The 18,642-nt window shown below is 46.8% G+C and overlaps 1 long non-coding RNA gene across 2 annotated transcripts in view; it reads right to left on the bottom strand.

The window, feature by feature from the left end:
* Positions 1-17,312, bottom strand: part of LOC126523582 (uncharacterized) — a 29,828-nt gene extending 12,516 nt beyond the window's left edge. Inside the window, exons 1-3 of one of the 2 annotated variants that reach the window (XR_008610803.2) lie at positions 6,880-7,115; positions 4,769-4,877; positions 2,204-2,442 (exon numbers count right to left, since the gene is read on the bottom strand). This is a non-coding gene — a long non-coding RNA (uncharacterized lncRNA). Of the gene's footprint in view, positions 1-2,203; positions 2,443-4,768; positions 4,878-6,879; positions 7,116-17,231 lie in introns of those variants that run through there. The other variant, XR_008610804.2, reaches the window with a different exon arrangement.
* Positions 17,313-18,642: the final 1,330 nt, after the last annotated feature.

Genomic DNA, 18,642 nt, shown 5'->3' with positions numbered 1-18,642 from the left:
TGCTTTTGCCTTACTTTTAATGTGGATCACTAACATGTCTTTATTTGTATTAATCGTGCCTCTTATGTACGTGAAATTATGGTCGAGAAGGACATCGCTCAACTTGCCCTTCGTTCCTGTCGTCGCATCTTCCTGCCATGCGATTTGACATATTAGACGAGATTTTTCACAGTGGGTGATCCACGCAGTGTGCCCCATGCTTTGTTTTGTTTCCTTCGCACATCTCTGAAATGATCACTCCATCAGGGAACTCATCTACATAAGCTACAGCTTGTCTGTAGAATAAATTTCTCTGCAGTGTCAATGATAAAAGCGGTAAAGCATACTACAGTGCCTGTACTAAATTGGATGGTAAGATGTCGTGGTCAGCCATTTAATTCTGGCTAAAATTCCAATTAACCGATGCTCGTTTCCATCTAGCGGCATGTGGAGAGCTTTCGCCTTGCTTTATTTAGTTTTACTTCATAATACTTTACAACCTTACTAACTCCCATATCCAATAAGTTCACATGATATAGGGGCAAAAACAGTTGTTTTATATGGGATCCTATATCTTTAATATCGGGTCTTTGTTTCACAGCCCGTTTCAAATGTCTTTACGGGTCGAACAGAGGCGAGCCTTAGCCGATAAAGCTTGAAATGTTTGCAACAAATTGTGCACTTGTAGGCCCCCTGATGAGCCCTAGTTTAATTACACACAGTATGACATAGTGAGGTCTCTTAAGCGCGACCACTCTTCCTCGCGCGGACAAACGTACTGCCAAGCTACGCCTCTCTGTACGCCGCGCGCTAGCATAAATTTACCTTTGACTGCGTCACACCCGGCGCGACTATGGCCCCATCTCCTCACGCACAGATCCACGGTCGAGTAACTCTTAACGCGATAGCGTTAACAAGCCCGTGTCGCAGAAAATCCGGCGTCGGACGTCGTTTGGGCAAAAAGATTTTTGACAAACGCATACAACACGCGCTAAGAAACTCCTCCGTAGTGCCTCGGCTGAGTCACATATTCAAGGAGCAAAAGTCCCCACATTTCCTCTCTCGCACCCGCTCTTACCGCTGTACCTGCTAATGCGCCGACCGGCCGCGGCGCCGGCCATTTGCGCGCGCCGGCGCGACGGGTGTCTTGGTGGCCACGGAGCGCCGCGCCCGGTTCCTTACAAATACCTGCAGCTGGCACTCGCCTCCGTCGCATCGCGGCCCAAGCAAGAGGCCACCTTTCTAACACAAAGCCCGCCTTCGTGCATAGCGTTGGGCACCTGCGTTTCCCGGTAAACATTACGGTTACAAGCGCTACATTTGCGGGAAAGCGTGAAAAGCAGCCAGGGTTCTTTGAACGCTATCACGCTCCACTCTTAAAAGCGAAGCTTAAGCGCCCTCCATATTTTTTTTTCATTTAGACAGCGGTATCAAACTAAAGCACGTGGCATTTATTCACTCATTATAAAGGTTACATTACGATACAGCTACGTGGTGGGGGGGCATGGGCTACGGTCGAATGGTGCTATCATGCTCGCTCACTATTCCTAGTCCATAGTGTTCAAAGGTGGCACGTAGGCGGTAACCGTGCGTCTTGGTGCCCGATTCTGTTCACGTCATTTCTGGGCACTACCTGTAGAACACGGGGATGCCATACCGAGGAAGCGCGAAGAAATTTATTACTCCTAATGTGCGCAGGTTTCCCGCTGGTTAAATGTACCTGCTATAGCTGAGTGGGCTCTCTTAAATGTGATCACTCCAGCTCGGATCGACAAACGTTATGTCGAGCCATACTCTTATAGCTATCTGAACACTGAGCGAGTGGCTAAATTCAGCGCCGGTTGCGTCATGGGTGGCGCGCCAAGCGTGTCAACTATACGCGAGACCCATGCATCATCGTCTAATGGCTTGTTCCCCCTACACAACGATACCAAAGCTAGGCGCGTGGGTTGAAAGGTTCCAAGAATAGAAAAGATAATGTAATATAATGTAATAACAGGTTTTCGTTACGTGGAGTTTTAGCAAGCGACCGTTTGTGGCCGTTCTTAAAGAGTTTCGCGTCGAAAGTAGACATGAGACATATTCAAAAATTATCAATAAGTAAGATAAATCTCCAAGTTTACAATACCCATTTTAAAAGACGCACCGGCATCATCCTTCCTCAGCTAGAACATTGCAGAATTTTAGGACCGAGTAAGTTGAACAGTGCCCAAGATCGACTTACGGCTATCGGCAGGCTGGTCCTTCTCATTCGTGCGCAGTCCTTCGGTATCTTCGTGGAGCCTTCAGACAGAACCGCTGTTCGCTTCGCTCTCGCACGGACCGCGTCTACCACCCGCAACGGTATTCACCCTCGCGGAAGGTCGACGGAAGGCGGTACTCTCCACGATCTCATGCTTTTGGGTGATGCCGCTGTTCGCTCCCATCCTGCCCGGTCTCGCCGATCCACTGCAACTGGCTTCTCTGCAAAGCCCGAAAAGCGGTTGACTCTTTCAGGCGCTGTGTACACAATTGTGCGCACCAAAATAGCGATAGGATGACTCATATAACAGTCGTGCGACGTTAAAAACAATACAGGAACATGAGCGAGTAAAGAAGGTAGCGTTACTGAATGAAGGTGCGGGTGAGAGTATGGAACTAAATGCATCACGTGACATCGATAGAGTATCTTAGTGGTACAACGCTTCAGGAAAACTGCTTCTTCGATTAGTAGCTATTTGCCGAAAGACATATTTTCCGCAAAAAGGACACGCGTAACCAGGAAGACACATCGACGACCGTCAGCCGTGTTGTCGTCAGTCTTCCGCTTTGTGACAGTCCTCTTTGCGACAGATACGTTATTCAAGCAGTACAGTGGCATCGCCTGTGCCTGCCTTTAGAGTTAAACCAAAATATGTTTTATTTCCGCAATTATTTTTACAACACCAGCTTCTCAAATGTTCATCCCCGTTACGGACGTCCGTAGGGTGCGTTCAGGGTTGACTGGTCGAAAAAAAATCCAGCTTGGAAAATGAAGCAGCGTTGAAATGTTGCTAATGGTGAGCAAAACTTGCATGTGAATGAATATGTTTCAAAGCACCTTCACTGGCATTTCAAAATCCTCGTGGGTCTAAGGCACTCGCTATTGTGTAATATTTTTGACGTACCCCTAGCAAGAGCAAGAACTGCTGAAATTCTATGCAGTGCCCTAATTTAGGGAAACTTCACGGTATATTTTATTTCGGTAAGCATGCAAACGTACTTGGGAATAGTGTGCTGCAAAACACGTGAACATTTCTCTTGCATTTATCCTAGCTGCCGGCGTCCTAGCACGACGGTCCGTGAGCACTCTTTTCCACAGACACGTACGAAACGGCTTGACGCTTTGGCCGACAGCCCCATCGTAATGAAGGGTCGAAACGTCAATAATATGTCCAACACACGTGTCTATTTCAACCGTATTTCACCGCGCACATAATTCATGTATGTTACACATGTATTCAGGATGACCATCTTTAAATTTTACGGAATTTTTAAAGATGGCCGGTTGCAGATCACAATTCTAGTGCTCCACCTAGATTATTCAGAGAGGCGTACATTACTAGCACGATAAATCAAAAGATCTTTTCAAGTGTTTACCAAAAATCACTAATTGATCTCCTCGATTAATTACTTTATAGCACGTATTGCAATTTACGTATTGTAACCGGCTAGCTTGCAAGGCGTACTCAATTAGAATTCATTTCCAGAGCGACGCCAGTTTCGAAGTATCAGCCATGAAAGTCGCCGTAAAAATGCACTGTTATTGCACTTACACTTAACAAAATACTATATTTTTCCATTGAAATACAAAAGTAACTCGGAAGCCCATGCACTTCGTCCCACATTTTGTAAATAGCACCTCGAAACTGATGTCATCTTGCAAATTCAATTCCAAGTGGACACGTCCTGCAAGCTCTACGGCTACAATTCGTAAATTAAAATATGCGCCGTAAAGTAATTCATGCTAAATATGATTTGTGAATGTTTGCTAATTAGCTGGATAGGTGTTTCGAGTTCTCGTGCAAGTTGTGTCCGCTTATGCCAGCTGTCTATAAAATGCAGTTGCTGGAAGGCTGCAAGCTGAATGTTCATGCGCTTCAAGCAACAAATTTAATTAAACTGCTTAAAGGTGTCGAACCGGTTGTTGGATTCCTACTAATAGGACATGAATTGAGCGACGAGTGGCCTACGCTATCATCTCGCAAAGCACTGCCTGAAATGATGGGGGAAATAGTCATTGAAACTGATTTAATAAAACGCGTAATTCCTGCAATTGTTATGCCCCTCGGTCAATTGTGGCTTCAAAAAAAAAAAAGAAGACACCACAAACTCCAGTGCGCCGATTTAAAAAATTGAACTCGTCGTTGAAAGAGAGAGAAAGACAACCGACTATTGGCTACTCTTACTTGCACCTTCAAAGGTGAGAACCTAAAGTGTGGAGCCCAAATGACGCTAGTTGCATGTCAAACAAGCTTGATTCGCATCCAAATTGCTTCAGATGTTTCTGGCCGTAAGTGCCCTACGCAAACCTACTTGACACAAAAATCGAAGCTGCCTTAGTGAGAGGAACACGCAATAAATTTTTTTGGGGAGCACGTTGGTACGCCTTACCCTCCAATAATAATGAGCACCTATATTGCAGAACAAAATTGCGAATGTAGAGACAGCCAGGCTTTAACAGTGGCATACGACGCTATCCCGTCAGGTGATGCCAAGCACTGGTGGCGTATCGCGCCGGCATCTTCAAAAACGGCCGTGTCAAACTTACCTGGGTCCTTCGCAATGAGCCAATGAGCAGTCGTCGGCGCCATTCCATTGCGCCTAGCACTGTCGCTGTCCGCTCTCATCCTGCCAATCCCATCAACCTGGAATGGTTTCTGGCCAAAGCGTGAAAAAGAAAGTAATCTATAATGAGTCTTAAGTAATCAAAAACTAACGAATGATGATCTGCTATTACAAGAAAGTCGTTCATGAAATGTAGTGACAGGAAAGAAAACAAGCGAGGTGTTAATTTCCCATGAAAGTGCAGGTACTCCCGATTCACTTCGTAATTCGGCTACATCATTTGTGAGAGTCATTCTACAGTTACTACGCCATGAATACCATGCTGTACATGCCTTTCATGGTTTAGGCTTATTAACCGCAGCGTGTGCTTGAAGCGGTTCAATACAAACAGACTATATAGCAACATCTGCAACGTCTATAGCAATACGTGATACTCACGAAAGAACTGCAGGACCGTGGGTCAAGAGCAGAACAGCTGCTGTGAAGTCAGCTTTAGAAGTAGAACAGCAGGCAAAAGCTACGACCTATCGTTCGACAGAGTGCTGCTTCCGCCGCTGCTGCCTTCCTCGAGCGGCAGGCTCGTCCCAAATGGCGCCGCCTCAACGTTCCATGCTCGAGCCACGAGACTCTCGTGCGGCTCTTCCACGTCTTCTCTATCTTCCGTTGCAATATCAGGCACGTGCCTTTGTCGCAGTCGTCGTCGTCTTCGTGTCTTCGTTGCAGCCCTGGCACGCGCACCTCGCGATAATCGCACGCATGGGAATTTGTATTATGCGAATTTCGACGCTACCCCTTTCGTGGAGATAGTAACAGTAAATTCGAGGCTTACACGGCAAATTATGAACACTCGAGGTGCAATTGCGCCGTACCGATTGGCGCTGTCACGCCGTTCTGCCATCCACGACGCATGCACGGCTTGCGCGTGGAGGATTAGGACTCCAGAAACGCGTTCGGCTCCATGAGTCACGGCGCCAAGCTCAGGCTCCGTCACAGTCCGGTCAACCGGAGCCAAAGGAAGCGTGTTGGCCTCCACCGCTGGCACGCGGCTTGTGCGCGCACGCATTAGCATTTCTGCTGAACATCTCTGTCCATACCACACTGCGGCGAACGTCAAGATCAATTTGTGCGATCATTTCGTTCGACGCTCAACAATGTCACCGACTTTCGCTCCGGAAAGACGAATATCGTTGTTTACGATCCCCCGAGGAATACCACCTCCGTAAACAAACCATTAGGTAGCCCGCATTTCCATACTTTTAGTCCTGCAGCTCCAGTATTTTAAAGTCACGAACAGCTTGACGTATTTATCACAAGAATCAACCAAAGCAGAGTTTTAGGACGTTCAGGCGACACAGATGGCGGTTATTCTTGGAGGTAATGCTTATGCGTCGAGACGTTTAGACCATTTGACATGGCCAGACCTATGAAAATAAGTGCACGCGGCTAATGTGCCACATTGCATAAAATTGGTACTGTTTCTCCGACCTCGCGAGGTGTCTTTCATATGACATGTTGACCCAGCTCCTCGGAAAGCATGGCGCTGGCCTATAGATGTAAGACGTTCGAAGAGAGGAGCAATTAGTAATCTCTGGAAAAGCTACCCAGAAGAAACATTTCTTGCCGAAGGCCAGCTTGCTCTTCTTAGGAGAGACATACAGAGAGAAATACTTTAGTTCCCAGTGGCTTGATTTTGGTAGGCCCCTATATTCCTGTGTCCGTCTGTGGCTCTACTTAGGGGTTGTCCTAACGTGGAGTGGCAGTGTAAATAACTGAATTTATTATTTTCCTTCATTGCCGTACGCACACGGACACTGGCAGAATACAGCCGTTGAGTTCAAATGTAGGCTCATTAAATAAGCACAAACATGAAGCACACACGGAGAGAGGGCTACAAACTATAGCCTCATAGCCTTGAAGATTAATGCAACTTTGAGCGCATGTGCCTAATATGCCACAATGCATAGGGCCGGTGCAACGCGGTGAAGTATCCGTGGCCTTTAGAGCGGAAAGCAAACAATAGCCTCACAACGAATTAAAATTACTGCAATGAGTGGTACTTTCGTAGCTAACGCTAAGGAAAAACATCCTACTGACCTTTCGTGGTGCTGACTGTGGCCAAGGCTGTTGTCCCCTTAGATGATGGACCTGTACAGCAACAACAGCACACTGAACCCGGCAAATGGTACATAGGCAATGAAGCAACAAAATAAAGGGTAGGAAGGATCAAGGTAATGTTGCACTTCCTTAGATAGAAATTAACGCTAAGAACGATCTTTGTTCCCGCGCAACAAGTTGCACTAAGATTTTTATAGCTTAATTAATTTCATCACAGCACAGCAGTGCACTGCACATTTAGTTCGCGTAAAACGAACTTTCTTTGTTTCTAACTGTTAGCGTCATCACACAGTGGTTGTCTTTTCGCGTTCGCAATATTTTCAACCCACATATGCTTTAAAATGCTGTGCCTTTGACTCGGCGTTCGTCTGAATTATTGTGTCTTGTTTTACTTCACAACTTTTCTGCATAGTACATGAGCAGTCATGGAAGCCTGATACTTATTTTGCTCTTTGTATGTTTACGTGTGTCTGCCTGCGCCGAAAAATAATTTTTTGCATGCAAGCTTTTTTTAACAGTAAATAAGTTTGTTTTACCACGTTAGAGCACTGTAATTACATTGTCATTGGTAAAATAAATTTATCTAGTCAGCCGTTATACAAGGAGATCGTCTGTCTCGCTCGTGTTGGCTCTGGAAATATCTGCTAGCTTTTTTCTCACCATCGAAATTTAACTAGTCAGCCGTTATACAAGGAGAAGCGTAAGACTCGTAGCTCTATTAGCAGTATGAAAAAAAGTAAACGTAGACTAAGTAGAAAGCAGCTGTTGAGGGGGATGTCCTCCCTTTGAATCCTGCCATAGGACAATTTTTAATAAAGCCAGAGTACGTCTTAGCGACTTTACCGCTACTCTTTCCTATTTGGGTATACTTCAAAGGTCAACATCTTCCTGGTCTGACACCGGAGGCAGTGAAGAGCAGCGGCAAATCATTTTCATGTTTGAGTTCTGTTATTGTTGCGCAATTAATAGGTCCGAGAAAATTTTAGATCAAAGGCATGCGCTGTCGGCGTTTTGTTTTATGGACACTTGCGGGCTGCCATTCTCAATATTCTGACGAACAATTTTGCCAAAAATGTAAGACCTGGTATGAGCAACTGTGTCATACAACATTGCATGGCATAAAGGATATACATACCTAAATATGTACCGAACCGGTTCCTGGAAGGCTGTTCCTGGAAGGATTGCGGCTGTCCGCCTCCATCTTGCCAAGTCCGGGCTGATGCGCGTCGACTGGCTTTCCTGCAAAGCGTGAAAAGCGAAAAGCATATTCAGAAACATCATGACTATTAATTTGCTTCTTTTGTGATCAAATATGCAGAAGATAAAACAGTAAATAGTCATGCCGTTAGATGCATAGAAATTACTGGTCCGCCAGTGCGCTGCATATTATACTTCAGCTAAAGAGTTTGAAAAAATTGTTGTCATCAGTTAGTGCTGCCGAAACATCGAGATTACACGTTTATGGATTCGTACTACATATTAACGTGTTCCTTATTCTATATGCTTGCCTATTCGCATACAGAAATTTTCCTCAGCTCGTTTCTGACCCAATTCGGTCAGCAGTAAACTGGAGGGTCAGTACTAAATGCTGCCGTGAAGGCACAACTCGGCACTGTAGTCATTCTGACGTCATGGCAACTTTTAGCGTCGTGATAAACAAAGCTGTTAACAATGATCAAACACGGAAATATGCTGGCGCCAACCTTTTGACAAAGAAAATCGACTTCGTGAAGGCAAGCCGCGAGAAATGAAGCAAGGTCCCCTGTTCGAAACGTGGCTCTCGCGCCATTCGTCGTTCGAAAACTTATCGTTTCAAACCTCCATCTTCCTGTTAGGTTCTCTTTTTACCAAAAAGCAAAATATTATCCTTGTAAACCTAAAAATTGGGGTTTCTTGAAATGTCAGCTTCTCTGTCCCTAAATCCGGCGCTATACAGCCGCCTACGCGTTGAGCCCAATGAAAAACGTCATGTCCTACAGTGCATCGCAAAAGCGCAGCCTATTAACAGGCGGCTGCTGAGGTGAATCCGATTTAAAAGAACAAGATTGGCAGACAATAGGAGGTATTGATGCTTGGGCTGAATCTTGTGATGCTCAGAAAATTACGAGGGAATCTCTGAAGAGCATCACGTGACCTGTGTATATATAAACACGAGGCCGATCGGGAAGCCTTTTTCAGTCACATCTTAGAAGATGCGTCGAAATTCTTGGCGCAGTTATGTAATGATCGGCTATTTCTTTTTTACGGGGGCCCAAAGAAGCTCACACGTGTTTCGGAGCACACATCGAGTGTTGTGTGTTTGCAAGAGTAACCTACGCAAAGAGCCCGAATAACTAGGTGAATTGAGATAGGTGTGTGTAACGCTTGTACGGCCAATAGCAAGCCGATAGCAAAAACGGTAGTCGAGCCATTTATATGAATAAATCAACAAGTTGGCAAAGTAGCTCGAACGGCATTTAGAAGTAGTTGCGGCTTCCAGATGCTCGCTTTAGAAGGGCGGGTGCAGTGCGGAGTTTCCAGCTTTCCAGGAAGACGATCGGCAAAGCCAGCAAACTCAGACACGTACAACCCAGCCTACAACTCGGACACGTCACGCCGGCGACGCCTAGATCGCCGAAAGTATGCCACCTGTATAGTACGCTCCGGAGCGTTAAGCATTGCCCACAGCAGCGTGGCAATCGGCTGTTGCCACGCACCGCACACACGACTGTTTCGCGACGAACAATGGCTTTCTCGTTTCGCGAAGACTAAAACTCGAGACGCTCTCTTCAGTGCATCCGAACTGTAGGCCAGCAAGCTGCTGACCAGTCAAGCTAGCGCGCGATGCATTCTGCATAGAGTTTCATGCACTTACTGGAGGGAACTGTGGCGCTAGTGCCTAGTTGTAAGGCGATCATTTCTTGAACGTACTGCGTTACAGATAATTAGGTCGACATTGTCAAAGTTGTAAGTATACATCGCTTTGAAATTTAGGCCAATTTAGGGTCCGGTAAAGCGTAATAAGCGAAGCCACCCCATCCTCTTAAGCCCCAAGCGCGAAGATCAGCCCAATCCATATAGTGTACCCATCATTCCCATGGTGGCTGAACGCTCGCCACGCCAATTGTAGGAAACTCCATGGCACTCTAGTCCAACGGCTACGGCGTGCGATAGGACGGAGTTCAAGACTCGCCGAATGCCGCCGGTCACCATACAACAGCAGGTGACACCATACTAGAACGCCCAATGCACCCTGTGAGCGCGCATGCGTCCGTGCGTGCAGTGTTTCCCGTCATCTCCAGTCTCATACCTCTGGTCTGCGATTGATCAGGCATGGACCTGCCGCGGGTCAGCACTCTAAACACGCAGAGTGGGTACGTCGCAACATGTCCTCCGTTCCGAAAAGTGCAGGAAACTAACCACCATCTATAATTGCGACAACGTTTATGTGGACACTCCAGGCGCATTTCTGCTGGCACCGTCGGCGTCGCCGTGAGGTTCCGTATAAAGCACAAGGGCGTTAAAATCGTCCGTGCACGCAGTATGGTGTATGTGCGAGTAAAAAGCGTGCTAGGGTGAGTCGGCGATCGCGGCTCAATCTCGCGCAGCCAAGAGAGGAAAGCGGGAGGAAGCGCGCCATCTTCCCTTGGGCTAAAGCCTCCGGGGAGAGAGTGGGGAGGGGGCGCTATCGATTCCGGGCGGCCCAGGCGGCCGGGTGCCCCCGCCCATTCCGCTATATTGAAATCCCTCTGCGAGGGGGACAGAGGTCGCGGCGTACTATTTTTAAGGCTTAGTTCGCATCACGGTGTAAGAAGTATACAGTATATTCGTATACCGTGGTTCGCATAGATTGCCGACGTAGCACGAAGGTCAATTCGCTCGCTGCTGCTGCCGCACCTCCTCACTACTGCGCTTCGACAGTGAGTTTACGCGGTTGTCCAATGACATATGTTCATATTTGCTTGTGCGAGCGTGACACCATGCTTGCTAATTTAGTTAGTATGCCTATGTTTACAAGTTTATACTGCCGATAATACTTCTATCCGTTCTCCATATACCTGCCCACTAATTTGCTATCGCAATCGATGCTTCGCCTTCCCGGCGGAATTTTTTTTTTAAGGATATCTCGCCCGATAGTCAGGCATTGGAAAAGCTATGACGACTACTTCCGTAAATGGCAATGTCAAGGTCACTGATACCTACCTCGCAAACAGTCGCGAATTCATCTTATCTATAAATAACAGCGCACGAAAACCTATATTGCTATAACTGCACGATTATATTGTTCTTGTGCCTTCAACAATACGTTATAATGCGATTCTTAGGCTACATAACGCTCTCATTATGGGCTGTGCCTCAATCTGTTCCACTCCTCGATGTGAATCTGGGTTATTGCGCATGTGCCACTAGGTATGCGCCGCTCCTGAATAAACATATTTCACGCCAGCTTGGTTCACTGGTTATGTGTCACTGTTTATGTGCCGCCCTTCCGTGAAGATCTTATACGCTGATTTCTGACTTGCTGTGTGTAACTGGATATGACTACAGGAGAATTTTAGTGTTTTTATTTTGTCATCGAATTGCGGCACATACCCAGTTACACATACCCAGTGAACCAGGTGGACATGAAACAAGTTTGCTTTGAAGAGGCGCATACGTTGTGGCACATGTGGCGTGGGGCATACGCAATGGCCCAGGGCGGTATTAAAGAGCGGAACATACCCTGTTTCAAGTACGCAGCGACAAATTCACGTCAAAGAGGTTCACTGAAGTGTAGCACGTACATACCTACTTTCTCATACGCAGTGATCCAAGTTGGGCTGAACGGCGTTTCTTCACGAGCAGCACATGAGCGCGCACACATACCCAAAACTCAAACACATACCCAAAGTTGGCGGAAAACGATCTTAACTGATCAGCGGCATATACGTATTGTCAAACACCCGTGACTAAAGCTGACCTGACGATGCAATTTCGAACGAGGTTGCCTCATCAAAGCACCACGATTTTCTAACCATTAGACGATGATCCAGTGACCCAAGTTGGTGGGAAAATGGTTAGCTGACATTGAGACTTCCCCCGAAGAGTACTTAACTACCATAAACATGCTAATTGGATGCAAAATATCCGAAGTTCTCGATGCGTCGCGCCCTGCGAAGCCAAGGAATGAAAGCACTGTGGCGGCCATTGCCATGAACCGACACTTCCAACCTTACTGACACCTACCTCACAGCTGGTTATCTTGCTTGACAATGGCACTTGTATGGCGCTTCCAGGGCCACCGCTGCTCGCTCACGTTTTGCCCGACCTTCCCGACGACTGGGTACACGAGATTGGAGAACTAAGGTGCGAAAAACAGGGAAACGTATTACACGCTCCTTGATTTTTTGTTTACACTTACGGGATAGCTGTTTGCGGAACACAACAATGAAATATTAGTGCTATAATTTTGATAAACCTGCCTGTTCACGGCACATTACCTTGTCTTGACACACTCGACACTGCAAGCAATCTATACAGATTACAAAGGAATCACGCTTGCCACATCGGGATGCAGCCTACGCGGTCATGTGACGTCGGAGAGAGTAACTACTACTCCATGTAATTGTTATTATTACACTTTTCACGGAACAATAACATTCCTAGAATGTTGCATCGTTTTTAACGCTTGTGAAATAAAACCTAAACCCCTTCTTCCTGCTTTGTAAGCTAACACTAGTCTAATAATCAATTGAAGCGCAGTCGGCACATTCCAAATGCCAAAGGAACCGTTGTCACACCTGCCATCCTCCGGAGTTTACCTAAAGGTTCGGCCACTTCTGCGGTTTCACGGATGTTGCGGCAGGTATTACAAAATATAAATTCCGTTCGCAAAGACAGTTTCTCGCGTCCTCTCCAAACTTTTAATCGAAGTCTTTTCATGGTGAACGGACGCAAGAGGATTACTAGCTTCGAACAAGTTTACACAAACAAGTTCCTCAGCAGGCCCAATCGGCAACTACAAGGTCGCCTAAAAAGTTGGGTAGCCAATATAACCGCCGTGGAGTACGTGAAACGTCTTGGCCAGCTGCAGAGGGTGTATGAGCACCACGGTAAATGAATAACGTAACCAAATACACAAGGAACATTTATTCACGCATCAAAAAGCTTACATTCCTAACTTATGCTACAGCTAGTTGAGGTCATCGAAACTCTCAGGAGAACAGAGTTCAAAGGACGGTTATATGAGAGTTATGGCGCATACGGGTCTTTTTGTTTCACAGTCAATGTCGTTTCAGGAGTCCTTACGGGTAGAACGGAGGTGTGCCTTAGCCGATAAAGCGTGATATCTCTGCAACAAATTGCGCACTTGTAGGCCACCTGATGAGTCCTAGTTTGATTAATTACACACTGTATGACATAGTGAGGTCTCTTTAGCGCGACCACACTTCCTCGCATGGACAAACGTACTGCCAACCTGGGCGCCTCTGTACGCCGCGCGCTAGGCTAAATTTAGTTCTGATTGCGTAATACGCGTTGCGACTATGGCGCGATCTACTCACGCACAAATTCATGGTCGAGTAAGTTTTAACGTAATAGCGTTAACGAGCCCGTGTCGCAGAAAATCCGCCATCGGCGTACGGCATCGGATGTCGTTTTGGCAAAAAGATTTTCGAACACCCATACCCAGGCCCTCCATGTCACGCAATGATTTTACTGAACTAATTGAATTGACCAAGCTAAAATACGTGGAAAAAAATTGAAAACTACGATTTACGCACAACCTACACACATCATAGTTCTCGGATTGTAATTGGACTATACGAGAAAACACACGAGAAAGCCCTTCACACACACAGACCGGCCGCGGCGTCCACCATTCGTGCGCGCCGGCGCGATATGGAGCGGCGTGCCCAGTTCCTTGCAACACCTCCAGCTGGCGCTCGCCTCCGTCGCAATCGCATCGCGGCCCACAGAAGAGGCCGCATTTCTACCACAAAGCCCACCTTCGTACGCAGCGTTGACAACCAGCATCTCCCGATAAACATTACCGTTACATAGGCTGCCGGGAAGCGTGAGAAGCAGTCAGGGATCTTTGAATGCTGTCGAGCTCCACTCTTAAAGGCGAAGCGTCAGCGCTCTCCAAATATTTTTCATTTAAACAGCCATATCAAAGTAAACCACGTGGATTTATTCAAGCATTATAAAGCTTACCTTACAATACCTCTAGTGGGGGGCTGGGGCTGCGGTCTAATGTTGCTATCGTCACTATTCGTAGTCCATGGGCCCACCTTGTTCAATGGTGGTGGGCGCGAACCGTGTGTTTTGCTGCCCGATTCTGTTCACGTCGTTTCTGGACACTACCTGTAGAACGCGGGGATTGCATACCTAGGAAGCGTGAAGAAATTTAATACTCCTAATGAGCGCAGCTCTCCAGTTCGGGAAATGTACCTGCTATGGCTGAGTGTTCTCTCTCAAATGCGACCACTCCCGCTCGCATCGACAAACGTTCTGTCGAGCTATACTGCGATAGCTCTCTGAACGCTGAGCGAGTGGCTAAATTTAGCGCCGGTTGCTTCATGGGCGGCGTGTCAAGCGCGTCAACTGTGCGCGAGACCCATGCATGATCGTATAATAGCTTGTTCCCCCTACACAACGACACCAAAGCTAGGCGCGAGTGTTGCACGGCTGCAAGGATAGAAACGATAATGTAATAACATGTTTTTGTTCGATGCAGTTTTAGCAAGCGACCGTTTGTGGCCCATTTTAAAAGATGCACCGACCTCCTTCCTGTACTAGAACATTGCAGAATTTTAGGAGCAAGTAAGTTGAACGGTGCCAAACATAAACTTACTGCTATCGGCAGGCTTGACCTTCCCCTCACTCGTGCCCAGTCATTCTTCGGTATCTTCGGGTGCCTTAAGGCACAACTGCTGTTCGCTTGGGTCTCGCCCGGACTGCGTCTACCACCTGCAACGGTATTCACCCTCGCAGAAGGTAGACGGAAGGCGTAGCTCTCCACGATGCCGTTGTCTTGAGCACTTCCGCTGTTCGCTCCTTTCCTGCCCGGTCTCGCCGACCCACTGCAACTGGCTTCTCTGCAAAGAGCGAAAAGCGGTTAACTCTTTCAGGCACTGTGTACACAATTGTGCACACCAAGATAGTGATAGGATGACTCATAGAGCAGTCGTACGACGTTGAAAAAATACAGGAACATGAGCGAATAAAGAAGACAGCGTTACTCAATGAAGGTGCGGGCGAGAATATGGAACTAAGTGCATCGCGTGACATCGATAGAGTCGATCTTAGTGATACAGCGCTTCAGGAAAACTCCTTCTTGGCTTAGTAGGTATTAGCGGAAAGACATTTGCCGCAAACAGGACCGTCAGCCATGTCGTCAGTCTTCCGCTTTGTGACGGTCCTGTTTGCGGCAAATACGTTTTTCAAGCAGTGCAGTGACATCGCGTGTCCCTGTCTTTTGAGTTAAACTAAAGAATATAATAAATTCCTCAATTTCTAAAACGCCAGCTGCTCAAGTGTTCATCCCTGTTACGCGACGTGCGTAGGTGCGTTCAAGGGTTAACTGGCAAAAAAGAAATCCAGCTTGGCAAATGAGGCAGCGCTGAAATGTCGCTTATGCTGAGGGGAACTTGCATGTGAATCTATCTATTGGAAAGCACGTTCATTGGCATTTCGAAATCCTCGTGGATCTATAGGCACTCGCTATAGGGTGAGCTTATTTTTGACGCACGCCTAGCAAGAGTTTGCACGGAACTGCTGAAATCCTATGCGGCGCCTTAGTTTAAGAATGGTTCACGGTATCTGCGGTACTTCTGTACGTATGCAAAGGTACTTGGGAATGTGCGTCGCAGAACACGTGAACAAGGATTCTCCTGCATTCATCTAGCTGTCGGCGTCCTACGTTTCTTCAAAAAGATACGCGAGCACAGCGATCGGAGATAACTGTTTTCCACAGACACGTACGAAGCGGTTTGACTCTTTGGCCCACAGCCCCGCCGTAATGAAAGGTCGAAGCGTTAATAACTGTTCAATACGCGTGTCTATTGCACCGTATTTCGCCGCACGTGCAATTAACTTATGTTACACAAGTATTCAGGGTGGTCCTTCTGAAACCTTACGGAATTTTTAAAAACAGCCGGTTCAAATAAAAATTCTAGTCCTTCAGCTAGATTATTCAGAGAGGCGGACAATACTTGCACGAGAACTCAAAACATCGCTTCAAGTAATTACCAAAAATCACTAATTGATTTTCTAGATTAATTATTTTATGGAATGTATTGCGACTTACGAAATGTAGCCGGTTAGTTTGCAAGGCGTACTAAATTAGAATTAACTTCCAGAACGACGCCAGTTTGGAGGTATCAGCAATCAAAGTCGGCGTAAAAATGCACTGTTATTCCGCTTACTCTTAACAAAATACTTGCATTGAAACACAAAAGTAACTCGGACGCCCATGTACTTCGTCCCACACTATGGAAATAGCATCTTGAAACTGATATCACCCTCCAAATTCATTTCAAGTGGACACGTCCTTCAAGTTCAACGGTTACAATTCGTAAATTATAATATGTGGCCTAAAGTAACTAATTCTGAATATAATTAGGGAATGTTCGTTAATTAGTTGGATAGGTGTTTCGAGTTCTCGTGCAAGTAATGTCCGCATAAGCCATGCTTCAAATGCTTCAAACTGCTTCAAAATGTCGAACCGGTTGTCCCGACTGAGGACATGAATTAGGTGAGGACCAGCCTATGCTTTTATCTCGCAAAGCACTGCCTGAAATGATGGGGGAAATAGTCACTGAATCTGTTTTAATAAAACAGGTAATTCCTACGATTTTTATGCCCGTAGGTCTAATAAGGTTTCACACACAAAAAAAAAAAAAACACGGACTCCAGCGCACCAATTTAAATAAAATCTTAAGCTCGTTGTTGAGAGAGAGAGAAAGAGAACCGACTACTTCCTACATATATATGCGCCTTCAAAGGGGAGGCTTGGAAGTGCGCGGCGCAAATGATCCTATTTGCATATCAAACAAGCTTGATTCGCATCCAAATCGCTCCACATGTTTCGGGCAGGAAGAGCCCTATGCAAACCTACTTGCACAAAATGGAAGCTGCATTAGTGAGAGGAACACGCGATACATTTTTTGGGGAACACTTTGGCACGCCTTAGGGCTCCTCTTACCCTCCAACAATAATGAACTACCATATTGCGAAAAAATTTTGCGAATGTCGAGACAGCCAGGCTTTGACAGTGAATCTACATACGTACGACACTATCCCGTCAGGTGAATCCAAGCACCGGTAGCATACCGTGCCGGCCTCTTCCAAATCGGTCGTGTCACACTTACCTGCGTCGTTCGCCATGAGCCAATGAGACCTCGTTGACGCCATTCCGTTGCCCCGAGCACTGTCGCTGTCCGCTCCCGTCCTGCATATCCGATCACCATGGAATGGCTTCTGGTCGAAGCGTGCAAGGAAAGTAAGCTATAATTAGTCTAAAGTAAACAAAAACTAATGATGACCTGCTATTACGAGAAACTTGTTCATGAAATGTAGTGACAGGAAAGACAAAACAAGCGAGATATTAATTTTCCCATGAAACTGCAGGTACTCCCGATTCACTTCGTAATACAGCTACAACACTTGTGAGAGCCATTCTAAAGTTACTGCGCTATGACTACCACGCTGTGCATGCCTTTCATGGTTTAGGCTTATTAACCGCAGCGTGTGCTTGAAGCGATTATACACAAACAGACTTTTAAAGAAACGCGTAACGTACGCTCTATGTCTCACACAAAGATACATACGCATATTTGATAAGTATTCAAAAACATCTCCCTTCTAAGTATTCAAAAACAAGGCTCTTCCACAATATAGCAACTGCAAACACATTTGGATATTAAGTCAAAAATCATTCCCCAAACTGCTTTGCACCGATGCCTCAGTAGTTCCCCGGCCAGTGCAATGCAGGCGTCGATTGTCTGCTGTGGCTAAGCTGCTGCAACTGGAGGCTATAGCAACATCTGCAATGTCTATAGCAAGATGAGATACTCACGAAGGAACTGCAGGACCAAGAGCAGAGCGGCTGCTGTAAAGTCAGCTTCACAGACGTAGAACAGAAGGCAAAAGCGACGACCTATTGTTCGACAGACTGCTGCTTCCGCCTCTGCTGCCTTCTTCGTCCGCCGCCTCGTCCCACAATGGCGCCGCCTCAATGTTCCACGCTCGAGCCACGATACTCTCGTGCGCCTCTTCCGCGTCTTTTCCCTCTCCCGTTGCAATATCAGGCACGTGCCTTCGTCGCGGTCGTCGTCGTCTTCGGGACTTCGTTGCAGCGGTGGCACGCGCACGGTAGCGCGCTCACGTCGTCACAGCCACACACATGGGGAATTTGTACTACGTCATTTCGACGCTACCTCCTTCGCGGCGATAGTACTAGTAAATTCAAGGCTTACTCGGCAAAATTATGAACACGAAGTGCAATTGCACCGTACCTATTGGGGCTGTCGCGCCGTTCTGCTATCCACGACGCATGCACGGCTTGCGGGTGGAAGATTAGGACTACAGAAACGCGTTTGGCTGCAGGGGTGACGACGCAAGCTCAAGCCCCTTCACGGTCGGGTCAACCGGCCATGCCGGAGCCAAGGAAGCGTCTTGGCCTCCACTGCTCGCACGAGCCTTGTGCGCGCAATGCATCCGCGTTTATGCTGAACAGCCCTGTCCATACCACGCCGCGGTGAACGTCAAGATAAATTTGTG

This window comes from Dermacentor andersoni, chromosome 6 (assembly GCF_023375885.2).
Source record: "Dermacentor andersoni chromosome 6, qqDerAnde1_hic_scaffold, whole genome shotgun sequence".
In the NCBI taxonomy this organism is placed as follows: Eukaryota; Metazoa; Arthropoda; class Arachnida; order Ixodida; family Ixodidae; genus Dermacentor; species Dermacentor andersoni.
Note: the sequence above shows the minus strand (reverse complement) of the source record. Positions and strands in the feature narration are given on the sequence as shown.